The sequence below is a fragment of the Triticum urartu genome, chromosome 2A, assembly GCF_056163025.1.
Source record: "Triticum urartu cultivar PI428250 chromosome 2A, HENAU_Tu73, whole genome shotgun sequence".
NCBI classification, from domain to species: Eukaryota; Viridiplantae; Streptophyta; class Magnoliopsida; order Poales; family Poaceae; genus Triticum; species Triticum urartu.
The window spans coordinates 566,882,695-566,901,585 of NC_141874.1; the positions used below are offsets into that span (position 1 = coordinate 566,882,695).

At 44.4% G+C, this 18,891-nt stretch overlaps 1 pseudogene; it reads right to left on the minus strand.

The window, feature by feature from the left end:
* Positions 1–10,619: 10,619 nt before the first annotated feature.
* On the minus strand, positions 10,620–18,211 carry LOC147985953 (uncharacterized; annotated as a pseudogene).
* Positions 18,212–18,891: the final 680 nt, after the last annotated feature.

Consider the following 18,891-nt stretch of genomic DNA (forward strand, 5'->3'; position numbering starts at 1 on the left):
TCTCTAGGGTTGGCTACTTTCGTCAAAGGGGTTTTCAGGGACAATCCAATCAAAATTCTTTTCAAAGGCTTCATGCAATGCTACAAGCTTACAAGGTATTGCTACCTTGACATCCTCTCTATTTTTGATTTTTTTCTATCTTTTCAAGGACACTAATAACATCTACACAAGAGCCTAGCATCTTATAACGATCAAAGACTTTTCTAGCTTCTAGAGCAACACCACCAAATTCATTAAGCAAAGTTTATCGGATGAAATCCTTCTTCTCGGCATCCTCAGTATTGTGAATGTTAAGAAACATTTGCTGCGTTATGGGATTAAGACTAGCAAATATAGCCTCCAATAAGTGAACTAAAGAAGCTGCAACAATCTCATAATTAGGAGCAAGGTCTACTATGGATTTGTCCTCAATGTCATCATGCTTACTAACATGATTGAAGAAATCTTCTATATTTTCTCTTCCAATTATAGAACCACTAACTATCGAAAGTTCTTTAAACATGAACTGAGGGAGCAACATGTTTAAAGAAAACAAAGCAACTAAGCTACTACTAAAAAGGAAACTAATTTTTTTGTGTTTTTCTAAAAGAGGCAAGCAAAACAAAACTAAAGAAACTAAGCAAGACAAAAACAAAATAAAGAGATTGGATGTGAAGGACTCCCCTTGTGGAAATATTCTTCTTCCCCACGGTGCCAGAAAAGTCTAGCAGGTGATGACAAAGAAAAACTTCTGTGAGTGCCACTTTACTTCCCCGGCAACGGCGCCAGAAAAGTGCTTGATGTCCCCAGTGATGATGGTTGAGGATTTTTGGGAAACCCCAAGAGGAAGGTATGATGTAGGACAGCGGGCAAGTTTCCCTCAGTGATGAAACTAAGGTTATCAAACCAGTAGGAAGCAAATAATGGCACCAAGGTTGAAGTAGAGACCTGCACAACACAAACAAATTACTTTGCCCCTACTAGACAGTGAGGTTGTCAATCCCACTGGTCTTGCTGAAAACAAAGGATTAATTGTATCGAATGGAAAGAGTTTGTTTGTAGTAAAGAAAACAGGAAATAGTAAGAAGCAGGTTGTATAGCAATAATAAAGAGAAAGACCGGGGTCCACAGTTCACTAGAGGTGTCTCTCCACAAGACAATAAGGTGCTGGGTAAACAAATTACAGCTGGGCAATTGACAATTGAGAAGGCTCACAAAGATGCAAATACTAGACAAGATGAATACTATGAGATTGATTGGGCATTACAACAAAGATCACAGACCGCCATCCAACTGCATCTGTGACTAAATAGTCCACTCACGGAGATATCATCCGAACAAACCATGAGTATTAAGATGCAAACAAGCCTACTAAATAAGCTCTAACAATAGACTATTGCATTAAGTAAAGTGTGTAAAGTAGAAAGTAGAACCACCCCTATTTGGGCAGAGCACCATCTTGTTCTCCCTAGTGGCAACAGCACATCCACATCCTTAGTTGTTTCTGTCGCTCGAGCCCAGACATACTGGAGGCATGAACCCACTATCTAGCATAAATACTCCCTCTTGGAGTTGAAAGAAACTACTTGGCCAGAGCAACCACTAATAACGGAGAGCATGCAAGATCACAATAACACCAAAGAGATTCAAGATCTATCAAAGAGAAACTCAAGATCTATATTCAATTTGAACATTGTACTCAATAACTAGTCAGATCCCAGCAAACCAACACAAGGAACATTACATAAAGATGATCTTGATCATGTTAGGCAGCTCACAAGATTTCATACATGAAGCAGAGTAATAAGATGATCTCAATCATGTTAGGCAACTCATGAGATTCATACAATGGAGAGAACAACCATCTAGCTACTGCCATGGACCCGTAGTCATATGGTGAACTACTCACACATCACTCCGGAGGCGGGCATGGTGATGAAGAAGGCCTCCGGTGACGATTTCCCCTCCGGCAGAGTGCCGGGAAGAGCTTCTGATCTCCCCGAGACGATGGCGACGGCTACGGACTTCTTTCTGGAACTTTTGCGCTATATCTAGGGTTTTTCCCTTGGGGTGAATAAATAGGCGAAAGGGCGGAGCCGGAGGTGGGCCAGGTTGGCCACTCCCCTCCCAGGCGCGGCCAGGGGGGTACCCGCGCCTGGGGTGGTGTGGGCCCACCAGGCCTCCCCCAGGTGTCCCCTTCTGGCTTCTGGAGTCTTCTGGTGTAAAACTTTGTAAAATAACTTCCTTTTCCAATTCCGAGAATATTTATTTTTTAGCTCTCCTGGAACCAAAAACAGTAGAAAACAGGCACTAGCACTTTGGTATCTTGTCAGTATGTTAGTGACAGGAAATCAAATAAAAACAACAAGAAGCACAAGTAAAGCATAGAGTAATTGGCAATAAACAAGCATGGAGCATCAAAAATTATAGATACGTTTGCAACGTATCACCATTCCATGAAGAGAAGGTTCAATAACCTCTTTGAGTTCTACCTTCCTATTATTCACTTCTTTTGAGAGAAATTCCTTCTCTAAAAATGATCCATTCCTAGCAACAAAATCCTTGCCCTCGGATTTTTGATAAAAGGTGTGCCCAATTGTTTCTTTAGGATACCCTATGAAGACACATTTTTTCGCTTTGGGTATGATTTTTTCAAATAGCAGTTTCTTGACATAAACATCGCATCCTCAAACTTTAAGAAATGACAGCTTATGTTTCTTGCCAAACCATAATTCATGCGGTGTCGTTTCAATGGATTTAGATGGTGCCCTATTTAAAGTGAATGCGGCTGTCTCTAGTGCATAACCCTAGAATGATAGTGGTAAATCGGTAAGAGACATCATTGATCGAACCATATCTAGTAAGGTACGATTTCGATGCTCGGATACACAATTTTGTTGTGGTGTCCCGGCAGGTGTGAGCTGTGGAACTATTCCACATTGTTTCATATGTGTGCCAAACTCGTAACTCAAATATTCTCCTCCACGATCAGATTGTAGAAATTTGATCCTTTTATTATGATGGTTTTCAACTTCACTCTGAAATTCTTTGAACTTTTCAAATGTTCCAGACTTATGTTTCATTAAGTAAATATAAACATATCTAGTTAAGTCATTTGTGAAGGTAACGAAGTAACGATATCCACCGCGCGCTATTACACTTATTGGACCGCATACATCAGTATGTATTATTTCCAACAAGTCTCTTGCCCGTTACATAGTATCAGAAAACGGGCTTGGGTCTCTATCCCTTGATGCCCATCTCCAATGAGTCTGCCAAGCATGCTTTCATCACCATCAAGCCATCTTATTCTACATGGCATCGCCTCTTAGGACATCCCTCTTCATTTGTGGTTCAACAAATTCTTAGAAAAATAAAATAGCTTATACCCCAGAGATTACTCCATATGTTTGTGATTCTTGTCAGTTAGCTAAGAGTCATCAGTTACCATATCCAGTGTCTACTAGTAGGTCTATTGTTCATTTGGAACAGGTGTTATCTGATGTCTGGGGTCCTGCTCCTCTTTCTGCTGGGAAACATGCATACTATGTAAGCTTTATCAATGATTATAGTAAATTTTCTTGGATATATTTGCTCAAGAAGAGTTCTGATGTGTATCAAGCTGTTTTGAATTATCAGCAGTATGTTAAGCGCAAGTTTGATAGGAAAATTATTACTATGCAAACTGATTGGGGAGGTGAATATGAAAAACTTAATGCTTTCTTTCAAAAGGTTGGCATCTCTCATCATGTGTCTTGTCCTCATGCCCATCAACAAAATGGCTCTGCTGAAAGAAAGCATCGTCACATTGTTGAAGTAGGGCTTGCCTTGCTTGCAAATGCGTCCATGCCTCTCAAATATTGGGATGAAGCCTTCCTCACAGCCACCTTTCTCATAAATTTGCTTTCGAGCAAAGTCATTGATCTTGAAACTCATTGTGAATGTCTCCTTCATATTAAACCCAACTATGATGCTCTTAGAACTTTTGATTGTGCTTGTTGGCCCAATCTTCGTCCTTACAACACACGCAAGCTTGCCTTCCGTTCCACACGTTGTGTTTTCATGGGTTATAGTCCTCTTAATAAAGGGGTTAAATGTCTTGACATGTCCACAGGACGTGTGTACATATCTCGAGATGTTGTGTTTGATGAGAACATGTTCCCCTTTGCATCTCTAAATCTTAATGCTGGTCCTCTCCTTTGAAAAGAAATCCTATTACTCCCCACATCCACACCAAATCTTTATGAAGGTGCACAAAATTCTAATGATCATATGCAATCTATTGTGCCTATTACTGATGCTCTATAGGTATATGACACTCCTGGTAAAAATTCGGGTGCAAACGGTGAAGAAAATAGTTCAGAACCTAAACTTGAAAATTCTGGGCAAAATGACGAAACTGGCAAAAATTCTGATGTTGAGGAACATTCTTATGCCTCCGATCCCGAGGAAAATTGCATGCAGGAAAAGGACAACGCATCGCTGTTGTCGCCTTCGAGTTCCGTGTCGACCTCTCCGCTGACGTCGTGTGGAAGCCCTATCGCGGCCCCGTTCCGCGGTCCCCTGCGCCCGCATGCAGACCACACACCCTCGGCCAGCCCTGCTGCGGACCCGTCCCGCGCTCCCCTCCACCTGCGTGCTGGCCACACGCCTTTGGCCAGCCAAGTCCCGCCATGTGGCGACGCTGCTGCGGCTCCGGGCGGGCACACGCTCCCGACCAGCCCCGTCTTGTCGCTGTCTGGCGGGTTGTCTGGCGGATCTTCCGTGGGGGGGATCAAATGGAGAACACTCTGTTGCCAGTTCTGAAAATTTGGGCAGTGAAGGAAATGCAAATGAATCTGACGATAATTCTGACGATTCTGCACCACCTACTCCTGTGTGTATGGTTCAACAACCTCCTGGTGTTCGCGCCCGTCTTCGGAAAGGTATACGGCATCCTAAGAAATATACTGATGGCACTATTCGTTATGGTATGCTCTCTTCGACATGTGAACCTCTTACATTGACTGAGGCTCTCAATGATCCTAAATGGCATGATGCAATGAAAGAGGAATATAGTGCTTTGATTGAGAACAAGACTTGGCATCTTGTTCCTCCAAGCAGCAAAAAGAATATTATTAACTGTAAATGGGTCCATCGTGTCAAGAAACAAGCAGATGGTTCTATTGACAGATACAAAGCCAGACTAGTTGCAAAAGGGTTCAAGCAAATGTATGGCATTGATTATGAGGATACATTTAGTCCAGTGGTTAAAATTGCCACCATTAGAACTGTTTTAGCTCTATCTGTTTCTCGTGGTTGGAGTCTACGATAGCTAGATGTCAAGAACGTGTTTCTTCGTGGTGTTCTGGAGGAGGAGGTCTATATGAGACAACCACCAGGTTTTGAACATCCTCATGCTCCACATCATATTTGCAGGCTTGATAAAGCATTATATGGTTTGAAGCAAGCATCAAGAGCTTGGTTTTCTAGGCTCAGCTAAAGTTGCATGATCTTGGTTTTACATCTTCAAAGGCACATACTTCATTATTCCTCTTTCACAAGCTAGATGTGACTATGTTTTTGCTAGTCTATGTTGATGATAACATAGTTACAAGATCCTCAGATCAAGCCATTAATGCTCTAATTTGTGACTTGAACAAAAAAATTGCCATCAAGGACTTGGGTGATTTGCACTATTTCCTTGGTATTGAGGTGAAGAAGGTACACAATGGTCTAATTCTGACTCAGGAAAAATATGCTTCAGACATACTTGCTGGCATGAGAAATTGCAAGGCAACTCCTACACCTCTGTCCTCTTTAGAACAGTTGTCTCTTTCAGCTGGTACACCTCTTGGAGCTGAAGATAGTACTCAGTATAGAAGTATGGTTAGAGCTTTGCAGTACCTGACCTTGACTCGGCAAGATTTGGCTTTCTCAGTGAACAAAGTTTGCCAGTATCTTCATGTTCCTACTACTGAACATTGGACAGTAGCCAAAAGAATTCTCAGATATGTCAAGGACACGTTGAAGCTTGGAATCTCTATTGTTCAATCTTCTTCTATGTTTCTCAGTGCATTCTCTGATTCTGACTGGGCAGGTTGTCTTGATGATAGACGTTCGACATGAGGTTTTGCTATCTTTGTTGGACCAAATTTGGTGTCTTGGAGTGCCAGGAAACAGGCATCAGTGTCTCGTTCTAGCACTGAAGCTGAGTACAAGTCACTTCCAATGCTACAGCTGAGTTAATTTGGGTTGAAGCTTTGCTCAAGGAACTTGGCATAAAACTGAAGGAAAAGCCAAGTCTTTTGTGTGACAATTTATGTGCTACCTATTTGTCTGCAAATCATGTGTTTCATGCTCGGACTAAACACATTGAGATTGATTTTCACTTTGTTAGAGAACGAGTTGCAAATAATCAGCTAGTCATCCAGTTTCTAAAGTTAGATAAGTTCAAGCGTAATCTCAACATGTTCCCGGGTTGAGATTAAGAAAGGATGTTAGACATAGTATCCTAGTAGCACTCTTGTGTCCGTGTATTGCTCAAACACGTACCACGTATGTAGCGATCTCGAGGACGAGTTGGTAACGTAGCGTTGCCTTGCCTCGAGCTGCTCTCCTCTCCTTTCCCATATACTAGATGACCCGTTGCGCCCATGGCGCAAAGGTCGAGCGCAAACCAAGTATTGGAAGAATGTGCATTGTAATATATAGATACAGAATGAAACATATGGAAATAAACGCATAAAAGCATTTTCAGTTGGCATACATTTGGATTTATTCGAGCTAATATTCTTGATAGAGCAAACAAAAATATATTTTTTTACATCAAGAATTTCAAAAAGCAGAGCTTGCATACCCGCAATGAGCAAAGCAATAGACAAAGGAATAATATTTTAAAGTATTGTTGCTGCCAAAGCACAGCTTACGATACTGCATGCAACAAGCAAGTGATAGTGATAGACAATTATGCAGAGGCCCTTGGATGTGCACTTGAAGGCAAAAACATATATTTCTTTCATCATAGCCTTTTCAAAAGCATACCACACAACAGTCTAAGCAGCAAATGACCGACAGTTAAACACATAGCATGATCTTAGGTGATTACATAAGATTCAGAAGGATGATAAACATAGAAGTCTTGGTAGGCATACATATATTAATGCTAAATTATATAACAAGGGGCTCTTGCAACTTGCTTATATTGAGTAGACGATCATGCACAATCCCTTGAAAGTGCATTTGAAGGTGAAAACATATGCTTGACCTTTCTCCATGCTAGATGGATGGCGCGAAGGGCGATAGCATACAAGTTTTCAAGCCATGAAAGTAGGGCCCGCGTGTCCCATGTTCTACTCTTTTTCCCCGGCAACCGCACTTTCACTCCGAGGGGCGCAACCGGCTGCTAAATGTGGACACGACCGAAACAATAAGGACCGTCGCCGGCGAAAAATTATAGTTTAGTTGCATATAATTGTATGGATTTGATGATTTGCAAATGATGTATCTGGTCATGAATATATATATATATATATATATATATATATATATATTTGTGCTGACTAATCACTATATATCCACGGACGAGCAGCGCGTCCACAGGCGGTTGGGGCCAGATTTTGATACTTGTGGCTGTATATGCTCTTATATTCTAAGAATAGTAGTTGGAATAAGTCACACAAAACAGTACAGATCATACAAGTGCTACAAATTAGCACCAAGAATAAATTACAATTATGACACCGTGACAGAGAACCACACATTCTAGACACCTATACACACGCGTGGCGCATATAGCAGAGTCACCACGTGGTTGACTGTTGGTCTTGGTTTCATCGACCAGTTCATTGGATTTGTTCCCCTCTCCCCACTGTACTCGTAATGGAGAGAAAGCACGGCTCCATCTTCACGGCAGCTCACTCTGCAGCTTGACGGCGGAGCGGCTCTCGCTGCAGCTCGGAGGCGCTGCGGCTACATATGCATCTCGGTGGCCCGGCAGATTGGAGGCACAACGGCTCGCCGGCTCCATGTGCATCTCGGCGGACTAGCAGCTCGGAGCTGCGGAAGCGGGTATGTCGCCGCCGTTGCTCGTATCGGCTAGCCAAATCCTCGCAGTTGCTGCTGTTGCTCCCCGTCGAAGGTGGCGTCTATTTTGGCTGTGCTGGCACTCTCTGAAGCTGATGACTTTCGACTGCAAGCGAGGCTCCAGCAAAACCACGGTGGCCGCCGTTGCCCCTCAGGTAAAAACTAACCTCCTTCATTGTTTGATGAATCTATAGAATTTTTTGTGATTCAATTCCACTGTAGCACGAGGGGCACCATAATCTGCTCTTTTGCCAAGATTAGTGGAACGGCAAAGTACATCTTCATTTTCTGAAAAATAGAACAAAAAACAGAACAAGATGCAGGGAGTGAGCACTCGTAGAAGTAAACTCCAAAAGGAGAAACTCATGGTCTCGTCATTTACAATAGGCCCAGTTGGAAAATGGCCTGTCAGGCCGTCGACGTTGCTGACGTGGTGCACCGGCCAACATTATCGGTGAACTGTTGTCGGAGTTGAACTTGTTCATGGACAGTGATGGAAAGCGTCCCTAAGGCCTCAACGAACTAAGCATAGTCGGAGAACAAATAAGCATTTTAACATAAGGGTATCACATAATTAGTTACAAAATCTGAATTCAAAAACTATGCTAGATCTGCAGTTTTTTTCATGCATCATCTGAGTTAACTATACTTTATGCGCAGCAGCAGCCTGAAGCCAAAAGAATGCAAAACTGTACAAACTAAGGTAAAAACATGTCCAGATCCTAATAGCTTTGAAAGTCTGAGTCCTAATAGAACAGTTCAAATAGTTAATAGTCAGAAGAGGCTAATTAAGGTACTTGTATAAGGTACTTAACTGGGCATACATAATATTTAGGATTTAGATAAGATGCCAAGGGTTTGTCATTCTATAAATGGAACTCACCTGAACACTAAAGCCATGGTTGTCATTGCATAGCTCTAGATTAAATAATAAGGGCCATACCAAAAGATTTATGCATTAGTGCATGAACGAAGAGAAAATAAAATGACTCTATAATGTCCCATGCTATATGAACACCAAATCAGGGCAACAGAAGATCACCCATACAAAAAATGGAACTATGTGAGTATAAATTTTCAGGAAAACAATAGTATGATGAGATGCATTGTGCAGTAAGGATTATAAGCTCATGTATGTACATTTGAACAAATAGATGATTAAGAAAGGGGAACATGCAACAAAAAAAGATTTCAAAAAGTAGTAGTAATTTTACCTCTGTAACAGAGGAAGTACAAAAATGTATTGGTTGGCATTTCCTCCGGTTGGCGAATTGCCTGGGATAAAAAAGCAGTAGCTATAATGATGGTGTTACTTTCTTGTGCAAGCACCAAAACTTCGCCAAAAAGTAAAATATACCGGGAGCATTACCTTTATTTTCCCTATAATCCTTGCCCTTGCTTCTAGATTATATGATGGCGGTGCAAGCTAGCCAACATCTTCAGATTAGTCCATCCAAAAAGCACCCCAAAGGTAACAGATGGATTGATTGTATCATTCCTGAAACACCATTTCAGAAATTCAGTTGGTGCTTAATAGTAAATAGAAGTGCAGGACATGCTTATCACGCTTACTTAGGACTCATAGGCCTTATCCAATCCCTCTCCAAAGCAAATCATCTATTCGATGTGAAATAGGCAAGAGGTAGGCAAAAATGCTATATACCAAAGAGTATACGTCAATCTAAACTGAAGTATTGCTCACAAGGAACAGAGTATGATAACATGTCGTTGCTCACTCTAAAAATAAAATAAGTTGTTGGAAAGGAGGGGGGGCTATTTTATTTATACAGTTTAGTTTAGTGATTTAGTACAAATAAGAACATGTCCAAACCTGATAGGCACGACAATCTCAAATCTATGGGGTCAGTTTGGTTAGATCAGGATGAGCAGAAACGAAATGCACCATATACATTTTCAGTTTAATCAACAGATGTGCTATTCTCTGAATATGAACATCACACGGCCAATTTTTAATAGTACCCTACTTTTTTCTGTATGGCTCCTGTGATTTTTGAGTGCAAATCGATGAGATTAGCTTAACTAAATTATCTTAGAATCCCATAGAGACTACAGCAGCAGCAAGAAAGCATTATGGTTTTTCCCTAAAAAAATAAAGCATCATGGTTAAACTTATGCAGTTACCAACGCCTGTTTTATTTAAACAGAAGAAACTTAAATTAACTACAGTCTCTCACAATGCCATTAATTAGAGACTACAACAGCGGCAAGAAAGCATCACGGTTTATGTTTTGCAACTACCAAAATGTGAGCTCGTGCGAACAAAAGATAGTAAATTATTCAGCCTAGGATCATGGTTCAGTATACAACTTTGCGTAACCTCATATGTTTTTAAAGTTCAACTTTGCATAACGTTGCTTTTCTTACGACATTGCATAGTATACCCTGCCAAAAAAACATTGTATAGTGTCTTTTAAAACAAAGGAGGAATATTGTGCGATGAAAAAACACTCCGTGGGTACTTATATCTAACAAATGGCATATTGTTACATAGTATGAAATTTTTCTAAGTCGTTACAAATACTATTGAACTTTGGTTCAAAAAACAGATACTAGTATTAAACCACTAGCTCGGGAGAAAAGATCCACATGGACTCAAAGTATTCAATGTCCCTCCATGTCTTGCTCATAGTTTGTGACTTCATGTTGTATTTCTCCCCCGTGTCGATAAAATGAATAGCATCTTGGTCCGCCTCATCACAAGTTGAAACAGACTTGCAAAAGAATCTGCTGATGAAAAGCGTTTGGCTGCCTAGCCCACCAACAATCAGCACCCAGCAGTGGACACCTTTGCAGGCATTCGCCTCATAAACCTCTACCTTGAGAGTGAAGCTGATATTATAGGAGGGCACTCGAACTTGTCGTATCACCATTAATAGTTTTCCACATGACTCGACTAAGTACCAGTGGTCCCTAACTTCATCCTCATCATCCGACCAAGGAGTAACGCCTTCAAGAATCATGTCATCGCCGGTTTTCTTCCGGCGTTGCTCTATGGTGTCCTCTTTGCTCTGTTCCTCATTATTGGCGACCTCATCTATATTTCCCGTATCATTGTTCGCGGAGTCAAAATTTCCATTATCATCACTCCACACTTTGAACCAATAATTTCCCGGTGGGTGCCTGATGAGGCGCTCGATAGTTGTGATGGTGGGTACGCCTTTGTTGTCGAAATCTATACCAAAAGAGACAAGATCCTCGGCGTGAGTGATTCCATATAGCTTGTCTCCAAGAAATGCAGTGTCGACGATGTAGATGAAGGGAGCACTTTGTGGCTTAGGCAATCACACACCTTTCCCTGGCCGGATCAAGATGATAGGATAATTCCAATTATTGGTCATGACGACTATGATGTCTTAAAGGGTCGTCCGCATACGCAGTTTGTGGACCCCGAAAAGCTCAGAAGCATGGCCGATCACAGCGTCAAGCTCTGGGAGCGGCACAATCGTGTTGGTGAAGGGATCATGCAAGAAGTAGCTATGCGTCTTCTTCCTAACATCCGTGCGGTCGAGGAGGAGCCAACTATCAGCCGAGGCTACGCATCTCGCGTTCCTGGGCAAGGAGGGGATGCGCGCGGGTGAGGTGCCGGCGGCGTCCGAAGGTGTGAGGAACGAGCCATCGGACATGACAATCCAGGGGATCTGCCTTGGAGCCGGAACGTGCCGGCTCATAGCCAAGTGCCACGAACGACACACGGTGCGGAAGCGAGCGCGATCGGCAGAGGCCGAGTGCCGGGCACGGCGCGCCGCCTCGAAGCCATCGGAGAAGTGGAGGAGCCGGCGTAGTCCAGACCACGCCGTGGAGACGAGGCCACACCGATCAGTGGAGGAAACGAGGCCGTCGATGATGAGGTGTAGCACGTCCTCGGGAATCTCAGACAACGGCGACGCTATTGATTGATTGATGCAAGGTCTCGTGATTGATGCAGCTCTCTGGATCTCTCTGAATCGCGTGAAGCGTGATAGTCGGTGCCCCGTAGTCCTGTTTTGGTGGTTTGTTCCGATCGTATGCATATATATATGGAACGGCATAGGACTATCCCGAAACGGCCTGGTACCCTTTTTTTTTGTTCCGGAACGGAGTAGTAATCCGGAGGCCAGCTGAGTTCGCCGTAGTCAACTCTCTCAAGTCTCACCCCAGCGAAGGAATCGAGGAGGCGCGGCCAGAGTCGAGCACCGCGAACCCTACTTCTCCGCCGTCTGCCACGGGCCACGGCTGCCGTCGATGACCGCGACGCCGTCTTCCCGAGCTCTGGCCGCCGTGCCGTCGACCATGGCGCTGCCGCCGCTGCTCCTCCGGCCTCCCCGATCCTTCCGTTGCACTCCTGGTGAGCAGGCAAACCTCCCCAGCCCTTCCTCTCTCTCAACCGCGTCCTGGAACATCACCGCGCCGTGCGCCGCCTCAGATGCTTGTCGCCGGCGTCGTTCCGGCGACTCAGAAGTAGCAGCGCCGCCCTAGCTAGGTTCGGCACGAGCCCGTGCTTCGACCACGCCACTTCGCGCGTTCCCCGGTGGTCTGCTCCGCCGTCGCTGGCGTCGGTCACCGGCCGGTCGCCGGGGATGACCTGGCCTGGCGGGTCCTCCGCCTGACCGTTGACCCGGGCCCGTGGTCTGCTTGCGTGGCACGCTGACCCAGGGGTCAGTGACTCTGGGCACCACTGTTATGTACCACAGCGATTGCCCCCGTTCTGTTAATTTCCAGAAATTCTAGATTTTGTTTCAGTCTTGTAAATTCCATAACTTTTATTCTGTAATTCAAAAAATGTGTTTTATATATCACAATGTTATGTATTTTAAGCTCTATATTTCAGTATCATTTTCATGCACATTTGAATAACTTGAATTTTGAGCGTATTTAGGAATTCAAATAATTAAATCAATTTTTGTTATTGTTTATGGTTTTATGGAAATGCTATAATTAAGAATTCCAATCCTAATTAATATGATTGGCATGCCGTAGGGTTAATTCATGTCATCGTATTGTTCGTGCATTGCATCGATGCCATGGTTGATTGTTGTTTTCCTTGGTTTTGGTGTTTCTGGTTCCTCCTGGTAGAATCTAGAGTCGATGTGAGCCATGAGTCCGATGATCAAGATCAAGATGGACAACACCAATGAACAAGTTCGGAACAGAGATCGACACAATCAAAGAGTTATTAATCAATATTAGCAAGTAAGGGGGTGTTTGGTTCAGGGACTTTTTAGTCCCAGAGACTAGAAAAAGTCCCTAAAAAGTCCCTAGGAACCAAACGAGAGGGACTTTTTTTACAGGGACTAGAAAAAGACTCTACTGGAGAGTCTTTTTTGATTAGTCCCTGAGACTAGAAAAAGTCCTATGACTTCTGAACCAAACACCCCCTAAGGAGGCAACCACCGCCTGACCTTGTGAACCCTGTTGTCAAAGTATTTTATTATCGCAGCAGCAAGCATGCGCTTCAACTGTCGTTTATCATCTATGGGCATGGTTTTTTTTTTGAAAAGGGGGATTCCCCGGCCTCTGCATCAGAAAGATGCATACGACCATCTTATTAACCAAATAAAGTAGTGCCAACATGGTTCCAAAGGTCTCCAAAAGTAATAAAAAAAACACAGAAAGCTCACACAGAGCCAATGAGGGCTAGAAACACCAACTAGCCAAGAAAAGACGCCACAACCGGCTGGCTAAAACTAGATAGGGAAACTAATTGTCTATCCTATTACATGACCGTCATCCAAACTGGTTGAAGATATCCCAAGCTACCATCTCCCAGCGGAAAGACCCAGTAACCAAATGCTCCCTGGCCTCCGTCTGGGTGAGTAGCGACCACGAATGGATTAGAGCCGTAGTTCGGAATATGACCTGCAAAAGATGTATACATGATATTCTGTTAAAAACCAAATCATTTCTGCAAGTCCAGATAGTCCACAGCAAAGCACAAACTCCAACCCGAATATGTCTCGCTAAGTCAGGCTCAATCGCATTAAGCCATGTCCCAAATAACGCATTAACAGAATTCGGTGGATTGATATTAAAAGCAATGTGGACCGTCTGCCAAAGTACCTTGGCCAACGGGCATTCAAAAAAGAGGTGTTTGATAGTCTCATCCCGATCGTAGAAACTACACCTAGTAGGTCCTGTCCAATTATGCTTTATCAAGTTGTCCTTAGTTAAAATAACTTGTTTATGGACAAACCACATAAACACTTTTATTTTCAAAGGAACTTTGACATCCCAAACATGCTTGGACGTAGGAATGGAGTTCAAATTAATAACATCAGTATACATTGATTTAACCGTGAATACTCCAGACTTAGTCAATTTCCAGCGTAATTCATCAGGTTGTTGTGAAAACTGGACCTCCATCAGTCTCCTAACTATACGGAGCCATTCTTCCCAACGATTGCCCGCTAGCGTTCATCGGAACTGAATATTAAGGGGGTAGATTGAAAGACCGATGCGACGAACACCTCACGTCGTTAAACAATACGGTATAAAGACGGATATTGGATGGCCAAGGGTGTCTCGCCGAGCCAAGTATCCTCCCAGAAACGTGTACTTGTGCCGTTTCCAATAACAAACTTCATCCTATTAAACAAGGACTGTTTGACTTTCATCAGGCCTTTCCAGAAAGGTGAATCGGTCGGCCTGACTGTAACCTGGGACAAAGTTTTTGTCTGGAGGTACTTACTGCGAAGGATTTGAGCCCACATAGCATCATTCTCCAAGGAGAGCTTCCACAACCACTTGCTAAGAAGGCATTTATTCTTAACTTCTAGATTCTCAATACCTAGACCCCCTTGGTCTTTCGGTCTACAGATGATATCCCATTTGGCAAGCCGATATTTTCATTTAAGCTCATCACCCTGCCAAAAGAAACGTGATCGATAGAAGTCCAGTCTCTTCCTAACACCAACTGGGACCTTAAAGAACGATAGGAGAAACATTGGCATACTCGTGAGCACCGAATTAATCAGGATTAATCGGCCTCCGTATGACATGAGCTTACCCTTCCAGCAACTCATTTTCTTCTCAAATCGGTCCTCGATGCACTTCCACTCTCTGTTTGTCAGTCTATGATGGTGGATTGGAATCCCCAGGTAAGAGAAGGGTAACTCTCCTAACTCACACCCAAACAATTGCCTATAAGCATCCTGTTCGTCTTTGGCCCTACCAAAACAGAACAACTCGCTCTTATGAAAGTTAATCTTTAACCCGGTCAATTGTTCAAATAGGCATAACACAAGCTTCATATTTCTCGCCTTGGCCAAGTCATGCTCCATAAAGATGATTGTATCATGAGCGTACTGAAGGATGGATACACCTCCATCAATAAGATGAGGTACCAATCCACCTACTTGACTATTTTCCTTAGCCCTTCCTATCAAAATTGCTAACATATCCACCACAATGTTAAACAGTATAGGGGACATCGGATCTCCTTGTCTTAGGCCTTATGTGTCTGGAAGTAATGACCTATGTCATCATTAACTTTAATTCCCACACTACCTTTTTGCATAAATGATTCAACCTGTCGGCGCCAGGCTTCATCAAAACCTTTCATACACAATGACTGTTGGAGGAATGGCCATTTGACCTTATCGTACGCTTTCTCAAAATCCACCTTAAAAATTACTCCATCTAATTTTTTGGAATGGATTTCATGGAGTGTTTCATGCAGGAAGACCACCCCTTCAAGGATATTTCTGTCCGGCATGAAAGCAGTTTGGGACTGTTGCACCACAGAATGCGCAATCTGTGTGAGCCTGTTAGTCCCGACCTTGGTGAAAATTTTGAAACTAACATTGAGGAGACAGATCGACCTGAATTGCTCAATTCTCACAGCATCCATTTTCTTGGGAAGCAGTGTGATAGTCCCAAAATTCAAGTGAAATAATTGAAGCTGTCCAGAGAACAGATCATGGATCATAGGTAGTAAGTCCCCCTTAATAATGTGCCAGCACTTTTTATAGAACTCTGCCGGGGATCCATCCGGTCCGGGAGCCTTATTGTTTTTCATCTGTGCAATAGCATCAAACACCTCCTTCTCCGAGAACGGGGCAACCAGAATATCATTATCGTCAGCCGATAGCTAGGGCACATCCTGAGTCCTGGACTCATCGAGGGACACACAATTATCTTCCGGAGGTCCAAATAACTGCTTATAATAGTCGGTAATATATGTTTTTAGGTTATCCTGACCTAAAATAGTGCCCTCATCTTGCTCAAGCTGAAAGATACGCTTCTTTCTTTGCTTGCCATTAGCTATCAAATGGAAGAATTGAGTATTCGCGTCCCCTTGGACCACTTTGCGGACTTTAGCATGCAAAGCCCACTTCAATTCTTCTTCGCGGAGCAGTTCTTTCAACCTCTTCTCCGCCTCATTTTTAACCTGAAGCTCAGCTGGCGATAAAATAGTGGATTCGGCATGTATGTCCAGGGCCTGTATAAGAGTAAGGAGTCTACCCTTTTCAATCTTATACACACCACTGAGGTGCTTAGCCCAACCCCGTAAGAAACTTCTCAAATGCCTAATCTTATTCTGCCAACGCTCTATCGCAGTCTTGCCTCCTACACCTCTATCCCATTCCCTGGCGATCAAGTCCACAAACCCCTAACGTTCAAACCATGACATCTCGAAAGAGAAGGTGTTCTTGTTACCCACATGGTTTGGCTCCCCTGAGTCCACGAACAATGGGGTGTGATCAGATATTCCCCTCGAAAGAGCTTGCACCGTAACCAGAGGGAACTTTTGTTCCCACTCCACGCTCGCAAGAACTCGATCAAGTTTTTCATAGGTAGGGTTTGGCAGAGCATTAGCCCAGGTAAAATTTCTACCAGAAAGCTCTATCTCTCTCAAATCCAAGCTTTCAATAATGGTATTGAACATAAACGACCATCTGCCGTCAAAGTTATCATTGTTCTTCTCCTCTCTCCTCCTGATGATATTGAAATCACCTCCAACTAAAATTGGAAGCTGTTCTGACCCACAGATTCGAACAAGTTCCGCCAGAAACTCCGCTTTAAGCTCGGGCTGTGCGGCACCATAAACCGCCACCAAAAGCCTAGTTAAAACCATCTATCCTAGACCTGACTCGAAACTTCACCGCGAAGTCGCCCATCACTACACTTCGGACTTCAAGCGAATCGCATCTCACACCTAGTAAGATACCACCCGATCTTCCTCGCGGAGGGAGGCAATGCCAATCGAAATCAATACCACCCACAAGAGAAGAAAGAAACTGGGGCGCAAAGTTATCTCTACCCGTCTCCGACAGAGCAACAAAATCTAACCTCTGCTCTAAAGCTGCCTCAACTAGGAATCTTCTTTTAGCCAAGTCCTTCAGACCTCTACTATTCCAAAAGATTCCTCTCATATTTCATCATGGAATTTTTTAGTGGTTTGAATCCTAGCACTCCTACGAACTGCGGAATCGGGATAGATCTTCCTTTTCCACTTACGCTTAGGTTTACTAGGCTCTGTCGCCCGGTCCTCATAACCAGGTTCACATATATTACTAGCATCATTCTCTAGGGGTACATCATCTTCCTCAGAGTCATGATTGGGGGGTGCTAGATCCGCACACAAATTATCGAGCACTCTAACCCCTAACGCATCAATCTCACCATCATTCATTGGTTTAACTGCTGCAAGATTACGAATAGTCTCTAAGGCATGTTCCGCCTCCAAATCTAATAGATCATTTACCGAATTGGTAATCTCACTATCCGTAGCACCTAGTGAAACTCCTAATTTTTTTGCATTATTTATAATCTCCTCATTAGAAAAATGCAATAAGGAATTAGATAAGTTGACGGACATACCAGAAGATAATGCAGCCTCCTGAAGCTTGGCCGCCCTCATAGCGCACCGCTGCTGCATATCATCCACCTCCGGGATGTCGAGGATGTGAGCACTCATTCGTCTCCCCTCGGAGATAGGGTCCGGGATCCCGCCAAACGCGGCAACCTCCTCCCTAGTAAAACCTGGCACAGAGTCCCTCAAAGGGTCTACCGAGGTTACCAGAGAAGGCATCTGCGGGCTCCCGAGCCCCTCAGATGGGTGCCCCACACCAGGGACCCCGGCCATGGGTATGAGCGAAGAGGGGATGACGGGGACCGCCTGCCCGCGCCCTCCTCCCACCCCACCCGCCGGCTCAGACGGATGAGCCATCGGCGAAGGAGAAGCGGTCCTCCTGACCGTCGGGGAAGAAGGAGGATTCAGGGCCTCCTGCCCCAGCAACCCCCCAACGCAGCTGCTGCCGCGGTGGTTATCGCCACCACCAAAGTAGCAGGAGCCGAGGCCGCCTGCCTCGGGCTCCCTCTCCCAGCACCGGCCGACCCCCTCTGGGCCGGCGTCACCGACGCCATCGAGATCGGGATGGGGATGGGAGAAGGCGAGGCCACCTGCCCCGAACCCCCTCCCCCACGACCCATCTCGCCCGCAGTCGCCGACACCGGAGTCGCATCCACGTGAGGCGCCAGGACAAGAGAAGCACCCTCCGGCCTCCTCTCCGTAGCTCCAACCAAAGTCCTTGCCGACCGTTCAGCACACAATCCAGCATCCTCCTCGAACTCCAACGGAGGGAGCGTGTGCTCAAGATAATCATCAGAATCTACCCGGTCACTCCATAGTCTGGGAGGTGCCGAGGCTGGCTCAAAGGACCCAAAACGCAGAGTAGTCATGGGCACCGCTGGTGATGCTGCGGGCTCAACCCCGGTCCCATCCCAGGCAACTGAGTAGCTGGGTGAGAACCGTGCGACCCCTCTCGCGTGGGCTCATCTGACGGTGCCCCCTTGGCCCCCGCATTTCCATCACTGTCGTGCATGTCAACATCGTTACCATTAACCGCA